The following is a 21,797-nucleotide window of genomic DNA, read 5'->3' as shown; positions in this document are numbered from 1 at the left end:
AAATAGAGTCGTGGCAATTGTGCTTCACACATTGGGAAATAGGGTGAGGGGGTTAGAAATAGAGTCCCAGCAATTGTACTTTACATACTGGGTATGAGGGGGGAGGGTATAGATAGAGCCCCGGCAATTGTACTCTCATTCTGGGTAAGAGGGGGACGGGAGGATATAGATATAGAAATAGGTAGAGTCCTGACAATTGTACTTCACATACTGGGTAAGAGAATGAGAGTACGGTATGGACAGAGGCCTGGCAATTGGTCTTCAGATACTACGGAAGAGTTTGAGGGTAGGGTATGAAATGAGGATTGTCAATTACGGTTCAGTAACTGGGGAGGAGGGTATGGGCACGGTGTAGATCGAGGTCTCGCAACTGTGCTTCCCATACTCGGGGAGAGGGTGTTGGTAGGACATGGATAGAGGCCTGGCAATTGTGCTTCACATTAAAGGGGCCATCCATAGAATGATGTCACACTATGCCTCAAAGCCTCAGCAGACGTCCTCAAACAAAGCAACCTTCTAGAACGCCTTGTGACTGTTAGTGACTGGGCAACAACTATGGTTTATTTTTTCGGCACAGAGGGGCGCCTTTAAGAGGGTAAGGGGAGGAGTGAGTGCATAGGTATGTTCTTAACACATGGGGCAATTGTGGAAATGGCTGCTTGCTTTGCACACTTGTTCACTTTGAAACCAGCTGTGATTGTGATGCTTTACAGATTTTGTAAATATGGCAGCACGGTCAAGAAATGAATGCTTTACGTGCCTGGGGCAATATGGAAAACACTATTGCCCGCTGCTTTCTGTTCTTGCAGCTCTACTCCCATGGGGACCACCCCTTGTTACCCCCTGTAATAAAAGCCTGGTATTAAGAGCAGCCCTACCTTGATTGAGCCTCGGTGGACTCCCATTATGGCATATCTGAGATGCACCCTGGGCAGGAGGACCCCTTAAATGTCATATTATCATCAAAGACTCTTAGGGTTGTATTGGCCTGTAGGGCATTCAGCCCGATGGCTGGCCGGACTGATCAGTGTGTGGGCCAGTTTTTAGCAGTTTTGGGCTGGTTATATGGCCCGGGGACCATTTTTTACTGTTGATTTCCCTGATATTACCACTTTTTTTTAACTATATGCTTTGCTAGTGTAGGACACCTTTATTTTGGTGCCTGGCCTATTTTTTTTGTTCCAGTCAGACCCTGATGCATCTAGAATATTTTAGCAGAACTGGAATATAATTGTCAGCACTCTGGATTATTTCAGCAACCCTCATATCTGTGTCAAAATTAATTTGGCAAGTAATAGCTTCAGGTCTGGTTTTCTGGCAGGTACATTTTGATGCATTAGTACTTGCACAGGAATGTGGATGGGCACAGTGCCCGAGCACACTACATAAAATGTATTATTTCTTCAGGCTTTTCATTTCGATGTATAATTTTTCCATCGCCGTGGGCTGTATTAGGTACACACTCAGTGCTTAGTTGGTAAAAAAGTGCCAGGGCTCTCGTCAGGAGGCTGCAGCAGCTTGCAACACACATTGCCCCGGCCAAGCTGCCAATGATAATAACAACACAACTACTAACCACCACCCTCCAAGTGTGACAATTCAGACTATTCCAGCCCCCCAACGCTATAAGAATAGATTGGGCAGCAGGTAATAGTAACTTTGAATATATATCAAATTAATAATTAACTGTTGTGGTCATCTCTAAGTTAGCCAGACAGCACCACCTTGTGGCAGACTGTCACAAGCGCCGATATTGACAATTAAGTGCTGTTGCTGAGCACAGGAAACCACCAGCTCAAATTAAGTACTGTACACACTACTTTTAGTGGCGCAACTATTTACTTGATGTACTTCCGGAGTTTTGTTTTGAGCACCCATTGCTTTACCTGGCACATATAGGATTCGCTGCTACAGAGTAGTGCTGCTGGGTACTGAGGAAAAACTAACATCATTTTGCTCATTATTAACTAATTAGTGTCCTAACAGATCTATTACCTTTATATAAAATATTTGGAAAATGTTTCCTAAAAACGCAAAATTGCTCCATGTTTTTTCGGTAATATTCTTATGCTGGACTCCCAGCACCACTGGCCCAGAAAACAGGAAGGCTAGCCTGCTACTCTTGCCTGCTCGGTGTAAAGAGTGGCTGGCCTGAGCTTCTTTCCAGGGTTGTTTTGTTTCTTTGTGTGGCCTTCTGCCTGCATGGAGAACTATAGAGTGCGCATGACTGGTTTGGGCGGCCCCAGAGGGCCGACCAAAAAGTAAGTGCCCTCAGCAGTGAGCAAACCAGTTCTCCCCTGCCCTAGAGCAGGACCGCCAACCCGCCTGCCCCCAACCAAGCACTTCTGCTTTTTCTCAGAGCAAGAAGCAGAAACATAAAATGGTAGTTTTACCATTTTCTGTTTCTGGCACTGCGAGAAAGTAGTGGGGCAACGCTCCTCCGCCCACGTGGAGGAGCCACCCCTGTTTTTAAGTGTGGGGAGGGGCCATTGCTCATGAGAAGTGAAGCCTTGAGTGATACATGATGCCCCCCCATCCTTCAACAACGGTAATAAACAACATATTACACTCTGTGCCTCTTCAGGTAGAGTGTACATAGCTCCCATGCAGATGCACAGAGCGTTTATTACCATTGACACGGAGTGTAGCCTTGAGTAAGTCATGACGCCCCTCCATCCTCCAACAGTGTAAATAAAGTGCACTTTTTACTCCGGGCATCTACCTTTATGGCTTAGAGGATGGACTCGTTTTCTTGTTTATTCCTTATCAAATTAAAATAAAACAGATTCAAAGGGTTATATTTGTTCTGAAAAATCACATTGAAGAGGTTTCGTGGGTAGCAACAAAGGGTTAAATACGTTTTCACGAGGAATCTCTGCAGCAGGAAACAGTGGTTTTCTCGTGCCAATTTGTCTGTGGTGACTGGCAATGTGACCTTAGCCTGGCAGTAATAAATGTGCCTTCATTAGTATAGCTCCTCTACAAAACATATGTTATTGAGCCACGTGTTATTGTATCACCAGCAGACAAAACTGATAAATAAAGGGGGAGCTGGCTGGACTAACCAATTAAACTACAGGGGGCTTTCGCTCTATCAGGACTTACAGGGAACCCTCTAGCTTGAGAAAAGTTTAGCCCTTCAAAACACAGAGCAGGGCATTTATTAAATAACATTATTAGAGGGTTTCAAAAGACAACAACGAGAAAATGAATCCGTTTTTTGGCCTTCTGTGTATGTTTCGTGTGAAAAACCTGTTTACCTCACCGCAGAATATTTTTAGTGGCATAACGGGCCCGCGGGCTGGTGTGGGCTTCACAGAAGGCGCTAATGAGAGTTGCAAGGCAAATATTGTGATGCCTGTGTCAGGCCTCTGGGGGGCTTTTTTGTGTAGACAGAGCGGTAACTAGTCAATCACGCGCAGAAGTAAGGCGCGCTGACAGGAAAATGGCTGTAATAATTGCGCGTTGAATTGAGATTTTGCGTTTTGTGACCAGACGACATTTGTTACTGGGAGTTTAGTTTACCTTGACAGGGGGCCCGAGGGAGGGTAATGTTGTCTCTAATAGCCACATTCGTGGCTATGCCCGGGATACAGGCTAACTTTAGGACGAGGCATTACGCGTGTACCGCCCCTCATTACAGTGGATGAACGCCAATTACCAGCAGTCGTTACCTAGAGACCGGATGAGACCCCAAATCCAAAACAAAAGGCACATGAACCACAAAAAAAACACACCTTCCCACCCTTTATAACCAGACCTGCTGAGACCACTCAGGAACTTTACTTGTAATCAATGTCATTTTAAGGATTTGGGGGGCCCCAGGCAAGACAAATTTGGGGGCCCTTATACAGAACACATTTTCATTGTATTATCCATTTCTTGCTAATTCAAGCCGGCATAATGCCAAACAGCACTAAAGTATATGTTATCCTTTCACACGGCCACACAAAAAGCTGAAAGATGTCTTACCCATTAACCCAAACATCCTTAAAATGAGACGGGGTGAAGAAACGGAGGGGCAGATTTACAAGCACCATGCGCCGCCGGAGCATCACGTTGCGTGACTCACCGGTGGCGCAGCCTGCTAAGGGATATTTACAAGCACAGGTAAAGTCACCCGGCATGACTTAACATATGCTTGTAAATATCGCCCCAGTTCACGCAACACTTTGCGTGTTAGGGGCGGGACATGGGTGTTGCTGTGGGTGTTCCCACGCAACACCCATGTCCACTGATGCATTTCCAGAATGTCGAGAAATCGTAAACCTGGAAATGCGTCCGTTTGCTGCGCCACCATAGGTGTGGCGTAGCCAAGCGAAACGAGGAGAACGGTTTTCATTTCTCCTCGCTTTTTCCTCTTTCAATGCGTGCTGCATTCTACAGCACACGTGAAAGAGCCTGCAGTGATTGCTTTTGTGCAGGAAGGCGTCCCTTCCTGCACAAAAGCAATCTCCCCATGGCGCAGCCATCGTTGCACCATGGTGCAAGGGTGCCTGTGCCGGCGCATAGATATGTCGCATTCCTGTGCTCTGAAAGTGCTGCATAGTGACGCAGCCAAAGGGCTTGCGGTGCCGCGCTGCGGCACTTTCTTGTAGATCTGCCCCAGAGCCTGCGGTAGAGGTAGGAAGATAGGGAGAGAGGTTTAGATAGAACAATCGGATAGGCAGAGGTTAAATGAAAAAAAATAAAGAGAAAATTCACTTTCCCAGGGGGCTCCTTGGAATGTGAGGGCCCTGGGCAATTGCCAACTTTGCCCATGCCTTAAAACGCCTCTGCTTGGAATCCGTTATATTCATGCCACAAATATGACCTTTCTTAGCGCTGTAAATAACAAATGCAATCATTATTATTGCATTTTTTAGGGAATTCAGTTTACCAACCTCAGAAGGATGACAGGCTAAGTTGGCTTTGACACAATTCCTGCTCATGACATGTAGATCAACAGCAGGTGTCAGCGTCGAGCATTACATTCACTGGGCTTCTTGCCACTACTAAGCTTGGCAATGAGTGTGTTCACGAAGAAACTGTTCAGAAACAATCAACAATATGCAGTTTGTTATCATGAACACATTGGGCCTGCTGTGCAATGGGTTGTAAAAAAAATTGTGTTTTGTTTTCACTTTTTCAAGTTTTAAGCCCCTTTATTAAAAAAAAAACGGATACATTTAAAACAGATTACATTAAATGTCAGAAACGTTTTGAAGGTTTAATGTCAGTGTAGTCAATATAATAAAGTCACTTATTGTCAAGTGAGATGCAGTATAGAAATGATTACTAAGATAGCTTTGAATTGAGAAAAAAGGTAAACATTTATATTTTATTGACATTGTCTATACAAGAATCGAAAATGTCACCATTAGGTCAATTCAAACAAAACCCAGTAAGGTAGTCTTCTGCTGTCGAGGAGTTTTTCTAAAAGAAACTACAAAAATGTTGTTTTCACAGGTTAATTTTCAGAAATCCGAGAAGGATAAACAAATACATAGAATAGTGCTGGAAGTAGCCCCGCCCATCATGTCTCCTAAATGAAGCTTCTTTGCAGATCAGCTCTCAGAGAGGCCTTGTGATCAGCCCCGCCTCCAGTGACACCAGGAAAACATGATCTACGGCTGGAAACCTCTGGGAAGGGGTCTGCCGTAACCCAGCAGCTTTTCTTCCTGAAAACCCAGAGCTGTCTCATGCAGCAGCCTTCTGCTGTGTCAGTGTGACCCCTGGGCAGAGGGGTTAATTCCAGGGTGGTTCAAAATGAGTTCTGCAGCGGGCAGCCAACAGTCTGGGGTGATGTACAGATTGCTTGCTCTGCTTCTGATTGGTTCTGATGATTCACATTCTACCAGCAACAACTCAAGTCTAAACCCTACCAGTGCTTAATTTGTGCCGGTGTTTTCCGGTGCATGTCCCAGGCACTTATTTATAAACACCTGCACTTAGTATGGGATTACACCTCATGGTGGCGCTGTGTGTAAATTCTTCAAATGAATTTGTCAGAATTGTGTTTATTTAATAATGATAATTCTAGCCCATAAGTAAGGCTTGTTCTGACATTCTGCAGCAGCAAAGCTATTGATGGTGTATAAAGTGCCTTAGGCCAGACACTTAATTTTTTTAAAAACAAATTAAGTGCTGAATACAACCAGACAGCATTTAAATGATTGTGTTCATCTGAAAGTCCTAAGGACTCCATGCTATGCCTGGGCAAAATTGTGAATTTCTTCTGTAAGTAATATGCTTACCTAATATGCTTTTGAATGCTTAGTTTGCAACTAAATCCTAAAAATATTCTTGGGTGAGAACCCCTCAACTAACACTGTAAAGTATTCTTTAAATGATATCTTGTTTTGACCAAAGTAATAGAGCCCGTCTACATACAAATACATTATTTACAGCTACATTTCCCTCCAGCTCCTACAGTCCAAGACGTCTAGGCGCCCAATCCCAACACTTATCAAGAAGAGCACCAGGACATTTGCTGTGCATGTTCCCCTCTGCACCACTTGCTTCTGCTATGCTGACTGCTAAACCCATCAATGCTATGAACTTGTGTTTCATACATAGTCAACAAAGGACCCACTTCCACCCGACCCATCCGTTAAAATTTCACACTAATGGAAAATTCCATCCTTTTCTTCACATTTCTTTCATTAGACCCTCAATGTCCCTGACTTTTCCTACAGTAGACACCATCCAAGTCCAAGCAAGAGGTCATCGATAGATCAACAGCATTCTTATCTAAGTCTTCAAGAGAATGTCCATCTTTCTTTCTGTGATGATTGACCTTTTCGGCTATGGCCATGCGCTTCCCATAGTGCCTCAGGAAAAAGGTGCGGGAGGGAGTTTGTCATGTATGAGAGTGATCCGATACGTCGGCACAGCAAACTGAATCATCTGTATATGTTCCACGATGCATAGAACCAGCGAGGTTTGCTTTTAGATCTTGTTTGTGGTACTCTTTCCACATACTTTCCAATGATAAGGTGAGAAAACTCAAGGCCAGGGACACAAACAAATTTACTTAAGATCATTCAATGTTGTTCACCTAGAGAAGTAAGGATCATAACTTGGTCTCCTCGTCCAAAAGTCAGTTTCATTGCTTATGCTCCAGGCTCTACAACTCTTGGGTACAAACTCTGGTTGACACTTGTGATTAGTTTGTTTGGTTTGGCAAAACACCTTACCTAGGACTGCGGCTATCAATGGAATTATGATCAGTACAGAATAAGGCGGGTAAATTGTCACATTGAAATCTTCCTGGAGGGATAATTTGAAGAGGATTGTCCCTTTGCACAGCAGAATGATTGTGAAATATGTAGCAGACAGCCATACCTTTCTGCTTATGCACACTTACCTTCTCCTTCCAACACTAGCCCCAGGCTTTAATAATTTTAGCGTTTAAGAGCGCTGCCCTCTGACAACGGCTTAGCAACATAACATTTAATCAGATATGCATTTGTGAGTGTTAGCGCGTCAGCATATCCGCGAATCACGTTGAAGACACAAACACATTTTGCAGCATATGTGGCACGTTTCCTACTTTTAGCGTCTTCTAATGCCGCGTTTGAGGTGGGCTAAAGTGCACACGTCTCACTTTGCAACTGATGGATTGAGTTGTGTACGGCATCTCACTGGATATCCAGCGGCAAAGGAGATTGACAAAGTCATAAGCGTCTCTCGTTCTATATCAGCTCCCCGCAGCTCTTTTCATGCCAAGAAGCCATATTAGGTGGACCTTTTCATTGGGCTTTTAGGACAGATTTTGAAATTTAATGGCAGTGAATTTTTGCAATAGAAGAATCCCTGCCGGGTCCGCTCGCAACACATCTGCTGGATCTAAAAAGATGAATTGATACATGGAAATTGGAACACCTGTAGGCCTGCGACAGTGCACAAGGCACATCTCCTGCTTGGTCACGCTCTCAGAAGAACACGGTCTTTTGGCTTTTACCTCCTGGCCACCTGGAACTCTTCTAGTGCTCCCAGTGGCCAAACACATCTATTTTGAGGATAGCTAGCATCATTAGAGTTGCTCAACTGTTTCCTTTTTCTCCCCCTCCATAGGAGGACAAAATAATGAGTGCTTTTCCGGTGGCCGCTATTCAGCGCACATCCTGAGTGTGCCGCGCCTGCTCTGCTTTGCTGTAGCTGCATTAGCACCCTGGGTCTGCACCCTGTGGCCAGCATGCGGTGCTGATAACCTGTCAGAGGGAATTAAGCCACTCAAAAGATGGACATAGATTTCTATTTTTTGCCTTAGCTGACAGTCCGTGCTACTGGAGCACGGGGAATGTGTGCCATAGATATAAACTGTGTTTGTGTGTGGGCGTGGTTGTGCACTATTGTGGCCACCAGGTGCTCAGAGTTACTTTGAACATAATATTCCATTGTTGGTCTTTACACACTTTCAGATCTTTGTTTATAGATGGCTAATTTATTTGGTTCGATTGAAGTGAGCTGGGCACACACCCAGAATGCTTTAGGTTGGTAAAAGTGCCATCTATCTAGTAACTAATGTGGCCACATTTCTCAAATCCCCAGATGACATCATCAAGCCAAGCAACATTCTAGAATGCCTATTGTGGAGGGATCATTAGAAAGGCAGGGCTACGCAAAGAGAACTGATTTTATTGTCTGACTTGACAAAGTAGCTGCGCCAGACAATTATGCGAGCATCATTAGAGAGGGGCTTTGGCTACACCCACATATTGGGAGCCAGGAGTACATGCTCTGATTGGGCAGAAGATGTGTGCTTCCACCCAACAAAGTGCTTGCCCTCCACCAGCTGTGATACTTTTGTTTGTGTATCCACTTGGCTGAGTTTGAACTTTATGGGGCACAAATATGACATTGTAATGCTGTAAAAGTGTCTTAGATAACTAGATAATCTATGGTGATTATCTCTCTCTGGCAGCAGCACAGATGGGAGGAGGGCAGGGCATTCACTAATATGCACAGAGTCACCATGTTTCAGTGCTTGACATTCTTTTAACAACTTAAAGCATTCTGGGAATTGTAGTTGTGGTTCTCATCATAAGAGCCAATTGGAAGAAAGTGCCAGGTTACAATAGTGTCATAGTTGCTCCAAGTCTTGCATGACACTTTAAGTTAGAGCAGGCATTTTAACTAACAGCACTCTCTATGCTTTAACTTAGTGATCAATAACTGTGTAAGGAAAAAACTACAATTCACAGAATGCACAGAACTTGCATTTTACTCCACTTTGCAGTTTTTCCTACCTTAAGGTTATTTCTCCAGGTTCTAGCATGAAAATCGCATTATAATAAAAAATAAAAAAAACGGACCTGACGTAAGGTGTTAAAAATGGGTTTGGGATACATTTTCATTATGTAGAGCGCAAAGCGATTGTCTTGGACTGGAACATGAAGCCCTTGGCAATGCAGAGGAATCTAGTTACTCAACAGTAGGAAGGTAACTGTCACTACAGTATCATAGGTAGTTCAGCAACAAAGAACCTCTAAAACAAAAGTCGTTAAGGAATGTTCTTGTGTTTTGTAGGGAAGTGGTTCTCAACCTGTGGTCCAGAGATCCCAACGCGTCTGCGATGCCAACTCAGGGTTTCCGTCGCTGTTTAGAATATGAAACCATATTAAAAGATAAAAAAAGTATATGTAAATAAAAAACAAAATATAAAATTGATTTTTTTTAAATTGTTCTGTAAATGTGAAGGAATTTGAAAATTGAAAAATTAAGTTGGTATCCTGAGATTTATTTGTGGGTGCATTGCAAGTGCACCAAAAAGAATACAATATGGACGATGGGTGGCTTCCGTTGAATTTAGAAAAGCACCTAACTTCCCATTATTTTATTTTTTTTCTACGTGTGATAGAAGTAAAATATTTATTCATTTGTGTATTTGTTTCATGAATGCTCAGTTCTATATTTTTTAATATTGTTTTGCGGTTCATATAATTGAAATTGCTTATTGAGGGTTGTCCGGATTCCAGTAATGAGTAAGTGGGGATCCACAGGAGTCAAAGCGTTAAGAACAACTGTTCGAGGGGATCTCACAGGCATGATGAAGCTGGAGGTTTGTAGTGGGACTCACAGGCCTTGCCACACATGACATTTGCTGAAATAAGCCCTTACGCTCAGCAACAGCGTAGCTGTCAGCCTCCATTACTACTGACCAGTGTAGCAAGGCTTGCTCAGGAACATAGATAAGGATATAAGAGGCAACCATATGCAAATTGACCAGCAAATTGGCTGGTCACTTTGAATTTCCAATCCTTCTGTTCCATCTAACTGGGTTTGGCAGCCTGGAGATGGGACGGCTCATAACACCTGTTCCACATAACGCGATCTAGCTGCAGCTGCGTCCCCGGCTTGGTGACTTCTCAGGAGGTAATCATTTGAGGGAAGCTGCGTTGTTGTTCCGCGAAAGTCCCTGCCTGTCTACAGATGCAGAGCACGGGCAAATTCATGACGACTTTACAGCTCAAGAGCTGTACTTCGTTAGTATTTGTGAGCCATGCTTACATCCTCAGATGCTTATTTGCCCATATATGGCATTCCACACAAAGTGAACATCCCTTCTGGGAGACTGCCGGGATCACAATTATAGCAGCTACATCGAGTCTGAAGAAACAGTGAGGCTTATTCTGATCATCGAAAGTGGGATCCGATCTCTGATCTTAGAAGATCGACTCATTGGCTTCATATGAGGGTTTCGAGTGAGCTTCAAGAGACGGATACCGGATTTCGGGTATTTCTACGGCCCGGCAGTCGTGAACCTTCCATTCAAAGTGTTGTTGTTGTCACCCCCTCCACTATATGGTCAATGAAGGCACCTATTTACTGGCTCGACTCCCTACTAAGGGCCCCATTACAATGTTGGGGAAAAACCATCATACAGCTCATCAGTGGCGTTCTGCCCGACATCTGAAGAATCAGTCCGACTGCCATATTAGGATACAGGTGGTCTGACCAATGCCTGCGGGGGAATCCGCTCCACCTCTGACAGACTCAAGGAGCCCATTGGGTGGAGGACAGATTGTAATTCCCAAAATAAGGCACCACCGTGGGGATTACGATGCACATTTCCTAAGCCTTTTTATGACTGTCTCCGATTGCCATAGAAAGGCTGTCGGAAAGGGACTTTGTGTGGCAGGCACTACATGGAGCCTGCTATACGGTGCATGGATGTTTAAAAAGTGTAATTTATCTATTGCGGCTTCTGCTGCAGCCAGCAGCACAAGCCGCAATAAGGAAAATACACTTTCCGACCTCCGGGAAGGCGGTCGTATCCTAATTAGGAAAGCGGGCCTGCTGACTCCTTATTGGGCAGTCCCGTTTCTGACAGAATGCCGATCGGACGCACGTCCAACCAGAATCGTAATGAGGCCCTAAGAGTAAAGTTAGAGGGTAGATGGGAGGTTTTCTGTTCTTGTGCCAAAGTTAAGGAACATATTTCTCAAAGGTAGGCACAAATATTCATAATACTTCTGAAAGTTGCTACAACAATTTTTAAATTGCCTGTGAGTGCCTAGACATGGCTGACACTATGGTGTTCTCTGTAATTCATATGTACGTATAGAAAGTTAAAATGGCACTTGTACTACTAGTCTTTACTGAAGTTAGCTTGATGTAACATGTGTTCTTTATAGCAATGTATAACGTATAGCAATCAGGGCCGGCTTGTGCGGCTGTAATCAGGGCAGTGCGGCTGGTGCGGCTGCACTGGGCACTGACCTGTGCAGGGGGGCGCTGACCTCAGGGGTGATTGTGTTTAGCAATAAATTATGATTGGAGAGCTGAGGAGCAGTTTTGCTAGGTGGTAATGAGAGAATCTGAGGAGGAGGTCATGGGGTGGGGCGCCAAAAATGATTGTCGCACCGGCCGCCACCAGTGCTAAAGCCGGCCTTGTTAGCAATGATATCAAGTTTACATTGGTTAATTGTTTTAAAGGCGTCTCTTTATATCGTATTGAATGTCAGATCTCAGACATAATTGAAGACATTATGGAAATGTATGGTAATCCAATCCTCTGATACGCAGGGCACACCCTCTTAGCCAATCCCCCATCCCAGTTTGGAACAGCCAAACAGCTTAACGTTCTGATCTCAGTATTTGGCCACTTGGGTCAGAACACCCCCTCTTTTTTGAGCCATATAATCGTTTTATACCTTGTGTCACGATATACCGACTAAAGGCTTGACATTACCAGAAGGCCAAAATAGTATTTCCTCTATCTATTCCGTTTTTAAATTGGGCAAGCAAGATTTTCTGAAATATTTATATTTTATGCCATTTACTTAAAAGTTATAATATGCTTACTACATGAAATGAAACACTTATGTTGCATATAATAGTAGTACATTGATCATTGCTCTTTCTCAATACTATTACCATTGATATTGATATTGCTATAATATACTATTAGTCTGTTTTCGAGATTATCCCAACAGATGATTGTTACATCACTGTGGCTGTATGAGCTCCATAACAACAGTTGGATACTAGATATGCAAACAAGCCCCATGCATTCACACAGTTCTAAATTAGATACAATGTGTAATTTGAAATATTAGAATGCTAAAACAATGCTAATATAATTATGAATTAGAATAACATTATATGCTATATTAAATTTGAAATATTAGAGTGATAAAACGAAGTGCAAAATGCTAAACATTTATGATGGAGCACAACAGTCTGTCTTCTATATCCATTAAAGCAAAAGATTATTGCAATTACCTCATATATTTATAGACAAAAGTCTAATCTTGGATATATTTGAATGGTATTTTGATTAAAATACGAAACGGTGCCCAATAAAAATGCAATATACACAATCTCACAATTGGTGAAACGTGTTGCTGCATTGATTATTGATTGATAGTGCAGACTATGAATTTTTTAATTCTATTTAAAAAAAATGTTTTACCATTTGTACGAAAATTGTTTTCTATGTCTAGAACATTCATCTTTTTTAAGTACGCTGTTGTAGTTTATAGTCATGTGGACAAAACCCACGTCGTCGGGTTGAAACACATTGGTTGGTGTCCTCTTGTCGGAGAAAATAAAGACAAATCACTGACTCTGGTGTGGCTTAGAGTGCTTGCGTAAACAGAAGCATGGTAGGTGCAAATTTATATATAATGTATGGAAGGCTGCAATCCCATTAGGAAAGCGTGTCTCGAAATAACTTATTCAAGTCCAGTAGTGATATATACACACACACACACACACACACACACATACACTATATACAAATATATATATATATATATATATATATATATATATATATATATATATATATATATATATATATATATATATATATATATATATATATATATATATATAATATTTATATATAATACATACATTCTAAGCTAATCATGTGTTGCTAGGGATACTGCTTTAATGAAAAACAATGATAGACTGCATGTGGGCTCCCCTGCTATTTATTCTTGGTGTCCAGATGGTCTATGCATTTCTGTGTATTCTTACATTGCCAATTAGGTTCGCACCATGTTTCTGGAACCTTCCATCTTAGTTCTGTATAACAGAAAGCCTTTGAAATATAATTTTCTATATTGATAATAAATGATTCAATCAGTCACACCCAAAGCACTGCTTATGCATTATGCATGCACACATTAACCCGTTTGCCGCGGCTGCGATTTCGTGGCAGTGCGGCACTTCCGCAAAACGGGCAGGGCCGCGTTGGCCGTCGGACGTGCGCAGCACTACGAAGGTAGTTCTTGCGACGTCTAACGGCCGACGGCAGCACTTAAGGGGTTAATCTGTGCTATGCCCTCGAATATCTGCAAAATCACAGTTGCCACGATGTTTACTGGCAGACAAGACCACTCTCAAAAATCTGAAACTCCTGACTTCTCCATCACCCCTTTCTCAGGATCCTCCTGCTTAGGGACTGACTTAAACCATTGTCATTGAACAGCTACACAAATGAAACATAAGAGCTTGCACAACTAAAAGTCAACGCTCTGTCCTCCACATGTCAGTGCACCAAGTATTTCCACGGGAAACAACAGTTACAACGCAACTGTTACAACGGAATACTGTTACAACGCAACTACTACAACGCAGGATCCTTTACAACGCATGCCTTTACAATGTAAGTATGGGTACGTTTATCTTTTTTTAAAACATTTATTTAATTTGGGTTATGGTGTACAGGGGTATTTTTAGGGTTCAGGGCTAGGTTTGAGTTATGGGGTACAGGGGTATTTTTAGGTTTCAGGGCTAGGTTTGGGTTATGGGGTACAGGGGAATTTTTAGGGTTCAGGGCTAGGTTTGGGTTATGGGGTACAGGGGTATTTTTAGGTTTCAGGGCTGGGTTTGGGTTATGGGGTACAGGGGTATTTTTAGGTTACAGGGCTAGGTTTGGGTTATGGGGTACAGGGGTATTTTTAGGTTTCAGGGCTAGGTTTGGGTTATGGGGTACAGGGGTATTTTTAGGTTTCAGGGCTAGGTTTGGGTTATGGGGTACAGGGGTATTTTTAGGGTTCAGGGCTAGGTTTGGGTTATGGGGTACAGGGGTATTTTTAGGTTTCAGGGCTAGGTTTGGGTTATGGGGTACAGGGGTATTTTTAGGTATCAGGGCTGGGTTTGGGTTGTGGGGTACAGGGGTATTTTTAGGTTTCAGGGCTAGGTTTGGGTTATGGGGTACAGGGGTATTTTTAGGTTTCAGGGCTAGGTTTGGGTTATGGGGTACAGGGGTATTTTTAGGTTTCAGGGCTAGGTTTGGGTTATGGGGTACAGGGGTATTTTTAGGTTTTAGGGCTAGGTTTGGGTTATGGGGTACAGGGGTATTTTTAGGGTTCAGGGCTGGGTTTGGGTTATGGGGTACAGGGGTATTTTTAGGGTTCAGGGCTGAGTTTGGGTTTTACACTAACTGGATTTTAAATAATACTTTTATACACCTACACTATTTAAAAAAATATTTCAATATATTTACAAATATATTAGTAAAAAATGTATTTAATAAATAAAATTAAGTAAATATTTATTAATTATATTTGTTAAAAAATAATATACTTACCTAGACTTACGTTGTAATGGCATGCGTTGTAATAGCATCTGCTATGTAATGTCATGCGTTGTAAAGGCTTCCGTTGTAAAGGATCCTGCATTGTAAAAATTGCGTTGTAATGGTGTGCGTTGTAAAAGTTTGCGATGTAACGTCATACATCCATTTCCACACCGTCTTAACTACACTTCCCTCACAATCAAATCAAACTAGTTGATATTAGGTCTGGGTGGAGTTTGCAGAGTCCTACTCCCTGGATCTCCACGAAGTGCCGGAAAAACTCTGGCGTGCTCCGCGGAGCTGTGCCAGTGGCGGAGTCTGTTAAGTCACGATAAAGCACTGATTTTTAGTCCTGGGAGTTTGTCCCACGCTGTAAAAAACAGTGCGATCGGCATACACGTTGCGCCAGAGGGCGCTGCTGCTTTCTGCCACTGGGTAAACATTTTAAACAAGAGTCAGCTTCCTCAATGCGAGCAGTCACGACTTGCCGCGCCCGCGTTTTTAAATCTTGCTAGGAGGACGTCCAGCATATGATTCTTTCTTGCGAGCGCTTGCCAACCTAACGTTGGTGAGGAGCTTGAGATAAAAAACTTCACTCCGCGCCACTTTACGTAGTTTTGCGCGTCTCACTCACGGACTGAGCAAAACTCCAGGCGGAGCGCAATTCTTCGCCCACCCCCAGTTGAGATTAGTCCTACCGTCATTGAATATTTGTTACAAATCACAATCAGTTCTTATCAGCGATGTGGGACATCCCCAATCCTCAGTGTAGACCCATTGGGCCTAGTGGCATTCCCAACTAACAATAAAGTATTGAAATGGGACACTTTGCCAGATGCAACTTAAGTGATGAAATGTGAATGGAGCTGAAAGATGACATAGTGACAAGCAGTGGTGGCAGTGCACAGTATTAAAATCCACAAAGTTGGGAACAGGCAATGATCGAAAGATGCCAACGCGAAGATAGAAGGACGAAAAGTAGTGGCGAATGATGAGATAGGCTTCAATCTGTCGAACTGGCTTAATGATACAAAATATATCAAGCATTGTGTATAACAATTAAATCCTGTATATAAAGAGATAATGGTCACCAAAAATGTATGCCAAAAATTCACACTGTGCGTTAGCAATCGCCGGTTTGCTGAGACAATATACATTAGTTACTTCCCTCAATCGGCCCTACATTGGCGGGCTCCCATTGTGATCAATGATGTTGATGTTACGATTGCTCTTATCGCTTACCTAAATAATGGAAAGGATGGTGAGATCCATGCAAGTTCATGGGTTGTATATGAATTGCCTAAGTTTGTCTTAACGAGATCTCCATGGAAAAGACTAGCAAGAAGGACTTGAAACTAGCAAGCTTGAGGGCAGTGAAATAAGAGATGGACCAAAAAACAGGGATGGAAGCGGTCGAAAAGAAATCACAGTGAAATCGGAAAAAAGAAGGCGTGTTCCTCTCAAATAGGTGCTTGTGACCAGTTAGGTCATGTGATGCCAGTAATTTTTTTAGCTTTATTGGACTAAGAGGTGCATTGAAGTCAAACCCTACGTATATAGCCCAAAGCAAATTAGTTTCCTCTACATCTTCGAACGAAGGCCTGCAACAGAAATCTTGGCTGTGAAAATACTGATTTTAAAATACAATGCATGAAGTTTTTTATAGGTTCTCTTTTGTAATGTACTCAAAAAAGCTTTTTAATATTAGTTCTCCAAGAAGTACCAGGTGAGTGAGGCTTTGCGTTAAAGCGGCATAGGTCAGCGAGCCCTCAGCTGTGGAGTCCAGTAGTAGAAGATTGGTATCTGCTGGGCTCTTCCTGTCCAGTCACTGCCCCTGGGTTCTTTTGTTCCACACTTGTTTTTTTTTGCAGTAACAAAGGTATTATTTTTTGTTTCTACCTGTGTGTTCCACGTGTTGCCCTGTCGGGAATAGTGTATACCAAAACTGCAACCTTTCTACAGCACTCCTCCCATTTCTCTGTTGAAATACTTCTAGTGGGTGAGTTCTAAAATAGGTTCTTGAACTGGAGGTTATCTGTCTATGGGTAAATCTATTATTGTTTCTACAACATGATTTGTGGTCTCAAAGCGCTTTTTTCCCCCAAAACGGCGAGCACGTAGATCCTTAAAGCTGTCTTGCCTATAGAAGACTGGCCGTCAATCTATTAAATTGTAGGTCTGATCTTCATTCCCTTTCATGGCAAAGATGTCTCCTCTCTCTATATGGTCCACGTGGCATCATGGGCGGGCCCTGTTCGGCCATCAGGGAAGGCCCAGCTTGATGCAACAACCTTGCATGAAACCTTTCCCACAGATATCCCTGCGCAAAGTTTTTTTTAAGTTTGTCTTGTTCACTGTTGGCTTCTGCCAAGAGTGTCTGGAGCGCTTGACGCTGCTTCATCATCATCTGCAGCCTCATTCCACTTCTCACTAATTCCACCAATGGAGAACTGTGGCTCAATGGTGAGAGCGGCAGACCCTGATGCAGAGGTCTGGCCCGGGACCAGGGTTCAATTCCCGCCTCGGCGGGTCTTGGGCTCAATTTCCTCTGACAGGATAATTCTCACCTCAGTGCCTATTCTAATCATGGGTCCCACTCTGCAACTCTGGGCAATAGCTTGCTTAATCGCCCCAACAGCGCTGGGATGCCTGGCTTCACCTTCGGGGTGCCCAGGAGTGGACATTTCACAGGGAAAAGCCAGGATGGGTTCCACAGCGGTATGCGTTACAGCGCCAGGACACCCCAGTTGGGGTATTAGTGCACTTTACAAGTACAAATTACATTTACATTACCAATGCTAGCTCGTGTATCTACCTGATTTGGACCGTAGACCACACAGAAAGCCTAGTTATTTTTCTGAGATTGTATATTTTCCATCAGACTGCATACCCTCGACTTACAAAATAGAATTTTCACCCTCGACTATTATTGTGAATTATTGAACACATTTTTATCATGTGATCCTTTTTTCCACCTTGCTCATTTATACTGTATCACCTGTGCACGCATTGAGACATCTACATCACCTGCTCCAAGCTCGAAAGGAATAGGGGCTAAACATCAGGAGTGGATCTAATGATAAGCTCCATGATTATTTACACTGTGATAGGGTAATGTAGGTTCCCCTAGAGAGAGGAGGTGTAGCTCCTGGAAGATAATGTGTTTTCAATTCCTATTATATTTGCAGGAGGGCAGGATCCATTCTGATGTTCATGGGGATCTTTCTCCATATCCTGGACCCCTAGATGGAAAAAGGACGGCTTTCTTCCTGCATCCTTTCATTTCCAGGCTGGGGATGTCCTCGGGCCCTGTTCGGCATTGAGCACCTGAGCTGGTTAGATTCTATGCCAAATGTATAGGAGAGCTGATGGCCTTGGGGGTGATGCAGATGTGGAGCAGATGTAGTTCCTTCAGTGTTGGAATCCCTCCCATCATGATCTTCGCCATAGTCCCAGATACATCTCCGACCTGGTTTCAAGCCGGGTGGATCGCGACTGGGCCTGTGTTTTTTGCACTTGGTTTGCCCGGGTGCAGGAACACCGTACTCAGTTTTACTGGCCTGTAATTGTGGCTGGTAAAAACTCATGATCTTTGTCGGTGACAGCAGCAGAGCCTTGTGCCCAGCTTCAACCCAACATTTCAAACGCTCTCCCGTCGCCAGAACTAGTTTTTCCTTCACCTCATCTACTCCCTCATATCTTTCTTTCCACTCTCGCTGGCACTGAAGCCCCTGATCTCGCTTACCACCTGCTGTGAAAAGATACATTGGCAATGAGAGCACTAAAACTCGCGGAATTTGGAATGTTGTGTGGTTTATTCCTGGTGAATCTTGGTCCGCACAGTTATTCCCCATTCTATGGAATTTAACTTGTAACTGGAGTAAATGTGTGGAAATACCGGTCGGAAACAGTCATTCTGGTCACCTGGAACCTCTGTGCATGGTTACTCTTTACTCATAGTCAGGGCCTCAAACTAGATTCTTTACATTACGTTTCTAAGCTACTGTATGCCTTAGAAATGGTTTATGGAATTATAGAAGGTTGCTGTCTTTTCTAGGGAGGTTATGCCCTACGTCAGTCATTAATTAATTAAAGGAGAAACTAACACTTTATATAAAATGAAGAGTATCAATCCACATGCAAGCAAACAATACCCCTATTGTTGATTGAATGTAGCATAATTTAGTGCAATATTGTGTTAGAATTTTTATGACTTCCACAAGGCAATATGGGTAGTAAAATGAAGGTGAACTGGACATTGATAAATGGCCAATTGATTCAGCTAAAATAGAAGTTATTTTCTTTGAACATAAAAGAGAGGTACATGAACATCGATTCACCACCTGGCCAGATGTAGAGGAAGTAGAATCCTGCACCCTTTTGGCATCATAGTTTCGGCCCTTGCCCCAGCTTTAAACCTTCATCAGCCTACGACTAAGTGCCAACGGTCTCGGGGAAAGGCAAGCGATAGAAACCACAGAAAGCAATACGAGTTCTGTTAACCTTCTATTCCTGCCTCTCTGACACTAAGACCAGGGAAAACAATGATATTGCATGTAATACTGAAAGGGAAGCCAGGACAGCCGCTTATATCCCCTGCTACCCATATCTGAACAAAACATCATAACATGTGTGTTTGTAAAGCGCGCAATCACCCAGAAGCGTATCTTGGCGGTGAATAACAGATGTTTATTGTTACCCAACTCAATGGTACTCATTTTATCGACCTCATTGGGATGAAAGGCTGAGTGGACCTGCTGGGATTTGAACCTGTGACCATGAGGTCAAACACAAGCCCCTACAGTGGCTACATTAGTCCACTGTGCCACCAGACCCAGCAAGGAGCAATCAAGTTGTGCAGGGTGAGTTGGCTTCATTGCTGCACGTGTACAAGTGATGGTGAATTCACACCTCACTAGTGCCACGTACATGTATCTCTCTGGAATTCAGGGCAGCATTATTATTTTGAGTTTTGTATAGCGCTAGCTAGACCCGAAGGTATGAGAGTGCTTTACATGTTACGCTTACAAGAGTTACATGAAGTGATTCATAAGAGTCATGGTCGAACAACCCATGTTAGCTGCTATAAAGCAGCTTCTGGTCATAAGCCAATGTTTCACTAAGCAAGTAAATAAACTTTAGAACTCCATTCCACAAGTGGTTAATTTACCTTTATTCTCTCGACAGGCACCCCAGAAATTCCGTACCCTGGCATCAAAAATCATGGACTTGGCGCTGATTTGATGGCACACCTGTAGGGCCTTCACAAGGAAAGAGGTAAAACCTGAGATTTATCTATTTTATTTTAGATGTGAGAATGTGCTGCACATTTTCTGAGTCCACAGGAGTCGATCTGGGTCATACAATGAAAAAGAAATGATTATATGTGTACGGTTGCATGCCCAAACGATGTGTGCGCCGGTCTTAGCAGCGATTTTGCATACTTTTTTTTTACAGAAACTGCCATAAGGAGTACGCTGTATTTTTGTTATGTGTAATACCTCTTTATATTGCATGTGTGTATAATATCTCCAGTGGTATTGTGGCGTTGTGCTCACAAAATAAGTTTATTGGCGTAATCAACATTAACATTATCATTATTAAATTTTGCATCTTTGATAATACAATTTGGTGGCAAGTGTAATAAAAAATCCATAGAACACATTAAAAAAATACACAGTACCAAAAATGTCCTTTATGTATGTGACTTTATTGATTAAGATGCTGTTAAGACACTTGCAAATGTACTTTCCACATGTATACCTAATGTGCTGCTTTCCACGACATGACCTCTATTTCTGTTTCTTACCTCTTCCTCCTGAATGTTGCATATCCATCTTTTCTTTGCTGTACTCCAGTTTGTTAGTGCAACGTTTTGTCTGTCATAAAAGTGCTGTGCACTGGCTAGGATCCGTTGATGTGACCTTATAGGTACATTCAGTGCCAATCACATCTAAAAGCCTATATTCACCGTAGCAAAGGATGCGTAAAGTGGATTCACTTGAGCAAATGAACTGCACAAAGCATTGGTTCACTGATTTGTGCTTTAATTGGTCATTAATGCCCTGAGTCAATTTGCAGGTCTTTGCATAGGGCTTTCTGCAGCTCTCCACCTCTGCTCCCATCTGATTATGCAAGTTATTGCCCAGGATCCACTCCAAGCCTTAAAGCAACCATTCGATCAGCAACTACCCTTGCTGTGCTCCCGGGCCACTCATCCACAATGCAAGGATTTTCAGCCCTCTAGGAAATCCCTGCTGGCGCGCTCCAAATGCAGCATTGTGGTGCCACCAATAGGTGGTGACACGATGCTGCCATAAAGTGGTGGTGGTCCTAAGAGGAAGTAACCAGAGAGGTAAGAGACCGCCTCTTACCCTGTAGAAGCGCTAACCCTGGTGCCATTTCAGCTATTGGTCATTTCTTCGGTGTCCCATTTAATTCCTAGTGTTACTAAATACTCTTCAGTCACATAGGGGCAGATTTATGATAACTGGCGCATCCCCAGGGATGCGCCAGTTATTTTGCGACGCTGCTCCGCCACCCATGGTGCGCCGCATTTACAATGCGGCGCACCATGGGACAAAAACGGCACAGATGCGTCACGCATCTGTGCCGTAAAGGTGACGCATTGCTGAAGTTGCGTCGCAAGCGCGACGCAGCCCCAGCAAGGCTCAGGGGTACCACATCTTGACAATGCTGCGTCAAGACCTACGCCTGCTTCAAGCAGGCGCAGGGTTTTGACGCAGCATTGGCCTGAAAGTGACTGAGTGAAATCTTA

General features: G+C 43.2%; 1 protein-coding gene across 1 annotated transcript in view; it reads left to right on the top strand.

Moving 5' to 3' along the window:
- TENM4 (teneurin transmembrane protein 4) overlaps positions 1-21,797 on the top strand; it is a 1,632,468-nt gene that overhangs the window by 781,024 nt on the left and 829,647 nt on the right. Inside the window, exon 6 of the mRNA XM_086933907.1 lies at positions 20,207-20,296. The gene's annotated coding sequence lies outside the window, so the exon portion shown is untranslated. The remainder of the gene's footprint in view (positions 1-20,206; positions 20,297-21,797) is intronic.

The sequence above is a fragment of the Lissotriton vulgaris genome, chromosome 8 (genome assembly GCF_964263255.1).
Source record: "Lissotriton vulgaris chromosome 8, aLisVul1.2, whole genome shotgun sequence".
NCBI lineage: Eukaryota > Metazoa > Chordata > Amphibia > Caudata > Salamandridae > Lissotriton > Lissotriton vulgaris.
Note: the sequence above shows the minus strand (reverse complement) of the source record. Positions and strands in the feature narration are given on the sequence as shown.